Source organism: Lissotriton vulgaris, chromosome 8 (genome assembly GCF_964263255.1).
Source record: "Lissotriton vulgaris chromosome 8, aLisVul1.2, whole genome shotgun sequence".
NCBI lineage: Eukaryota > Metazoa > Chordata > Amphibia > Caudata > Salamandridae > Lissotriton > Lissotriton vulgaris.
The window spans coordinates 4,622,501-4,625,470 of NC_141696.1; positions in this window are offsets into that span (position 1 = coordinate 4,622,501).

The window sequence follows — 2,970 nt, forward strand, 5'->3', positions numbered from 1 at the left end:
TGGAGCGGGAATACCCCTCCGTCCTGCAAGCCGGCCGGGGGTCCGGGCGCCCGGGACGGAGGGTCGACCGGGGCCCAGGGAGGCTCTCCCCGGACTAGACTAGGGTTCGGAAAGCCGGGACTGGGGCCGGGACCGGGCCCGGGGCTTGAGCCCCGTCCCGGCAGGGCCCGGTGGAGCGGGAATACCCCTCCGTCCTGCAAGCCGGCCGGGGGTCCGGGGCGCCCGGGACGGAGGGTCGACCGGGGCCCAGGGAGGCTCTCCCCGGCCTGGACTAGGGTTCGGAAAGCCGGGACTGGGGCCGTGACCGGGCCCGGGGCTTGAGCCCCGTCCGGCAGGGCCCGGTGGAGCTGGAATACCCCTCCGTCCTGCAAGCCGGCCGGGGGTCCGGGGCGCCCGGGACGGAGGGTCGACCGGGGCCCAGGGAGGCTCTGCCCGGCCTGGACTAGGGTTCAGAAAGCCGAGACTGGGGCCGGGCCCGGGGCTTGAGCCCCGTCCGGCAGGGCCCGGTGGAGCGGGAATACCCCTCCGTCCTGCGAGCCGGCCGGGGGTCCGGGGCGCCCGGGACGGAGGGTCGACCGGGGCCCAGGGAGGCTCTCCCCGGCCTGGACTAGGGTTCAGAAAGCCGGGACTGGGGCCGGGACCGGGCCCGGGGCTTGAGCCCCATCCGGCAGGGCCCAGTGGAGCGGGAATACCCCTCCGTCCTGCGAGCCAGCCGGGGGTCCGGGGCGCCCGGGACAGAGGGTCCATCAGGGCCCGGGGAGGCTTGAAGCCCCGGAGCCCCGGAGCCCCGGAGCCCCGGAGCCCCGGAGCCCCGGAGCTCTGGAGCCCTGCAGGCCCGGGGCAGGCAGATTGGCATCATTTGGGTCCCGGTCATCTGGTCGCCCCTCTCGCCTCGGCCATCTGGTCGCCTGCAATGCTTTCCTATAAAGCGACCAGATGGCCGGACTTCCCTGGAAGTGCCGATGAGGTGCCATTCGCCTCCCGGATCCCAGCCAGGGCTCCAGGAGGTTGGGCACGTTTGCGCCGTGGGTCCCCTCTGTCACCTTGAGTGCATGGATTACAAGAAATGGGGGTAATTTTCCTCCGGATTAGTAGGTGCAAGGGTATGCCCGAACACCCTTCCGGGGCTGGTTGTTCCCTGCTTGGGACCAGATGGGCGATGCCTGGGCAACACCTCCCAGGGATCCGGGGCTCCGTCCTCCGGCCCACAGAGTGGCAAAGTACCCGGGACGGGCTCCATGGGTCCCAGGCCCTGTAACCCTGGAGCCCTGCAGACCTCGAGCCCTGGAGCCCAGCAGCCCCGGAGCTCTGCAGCCCTGGAGCCCTGGAGCCCTGCAGCCCTGGAGCCCTGGAGCCCCGGAGCCCCGGAGCCCCGGAGCCCCGGAGCCCCGTAGCCCTGCAGCCCCTCGAGCCGTGGAGCCCTGCAGTCCCCGAGCCCTGCAGACCCAGAGACCCAGAGCCCCAGAGCCCCGGAGGCCTGGAGCCTTGGAGCCCCGGAGCCCCGGGGCTCCCTACAGGCCTGGGGCAGGCAGATTGGTGTCATTTCGGTCCCGGTCATCTGGTCGCCCCTCTCGCCTCGGCCATCTGTTCGCCCGCAATGCTTTCCTATGTAGCGACCAGATGGCCGGACTTCCCTGGAAGTCCCGATGAGGTGCCATTCGCCTCCCGGATCCCAGCGAGGGCTCCGGGAGGTCGGGCACTTTTGCGCCCTGGGTCCCCTCTGTTACCTTGTGTGCACGGATTACAAGAAATGGGGGTAATTTTCCTCCGGATTGATAGGGACAAGGTACTCTGGGACCCCTCTCGGCCTAGCGGTGTCCGTTGTGCCTGGGGAGCCTGGCTGGGTTCAAGAGCTCCGGCCGGGGCACCGTCCTGGGTCCTTCCGCGTGGCAGGGTGCCCGGGATGGGTTCCAAGGGGCCCGGGGAAGGCTACCCCTGTGCCTCTGGGCCTTGGGGTCCACGGGCCCCGGATGGGGTGCTCTGGCCCAGGGCCCTGTCCTCCGGCCTGCCGCACTGTCAAAGGCCCGGCACTGGGTTCCGTGGTGCCCGGGGTGCCTCCCCGTGCTTGGCTGGGTTCAGGAGCTCCGTCCTGGGGCCCTCAGTTGCCCCGGGGAGGTTGGCCTCCTTGCCCGGGGGTCCGTCCTGGGTCCTGCAGCGTGGCAGGGTGCCTGGGACGGGGTCCGGAGGACCCTGGGTATGCTTCCCCTGCGCCTCTGGGCCTGGGAGCCCAGGCAGGGTCCAGGGGCTTCGCCGGGCCCCGAGTCGGGTGCTTGGGCCCAGGGCCCCGTCCCTCTGGCCTGCCGCACTGCCAAAGGCCCGGGACTGGGTCCCGTGGTGCCCAGGGAGCCTCCCCTTGCTCCGCTGGGTTTTGGGAGCCCCGTCCGGGGCCCCTGAGAGGGTGGCCCCCATACCGGGGGGCTCCGTCCTGGGTCCTGCCGCGCGGCAGGGAGCCCCGGAGCCCTGCAGCCCCTGATCCCTACAGGCCTGGGGCAGGCAGATTGGTGTCATTTCGGCCGTGGCTATCTTGTCGCCCCTCTCGCCTCGGCCATCTGGTCGCCCGCAATGCTTTCCTATGTAGCGACCAGATGGCCGGACTTCCCTGGAAGTCCCGATGAGGTGCCATTCGCCTCCCGGATCCGAGCGAGGGCTCCGGGAGCTCGCGCACTTTTGCGCCCTGGGTCCCCTCTGTCACCTTGTGTGCACGGATTACAAGAAATATGGGTAATTTTCCTCCGGATTGATAGGGACAAGGTACTCTCGGCCTAGCGGTCCTCAGCCGGCAGCTGGACGGGCCAGGATGTTGCCCCAGCCCAGGGTCTGTTCCTGGGCCTGCCGCGTGGCAGGAAGCCCTGGATGGGGTCCGGGAGGGCCCGGGGAGGCGTCCCCAGCGCCTCCGGTCTCCCAGATGGGGCCAGGGGCCCGGGTTGGGTTCCCCTCGTCTCCCGGCCTGCCGCACTGCCAAAGCCAGGG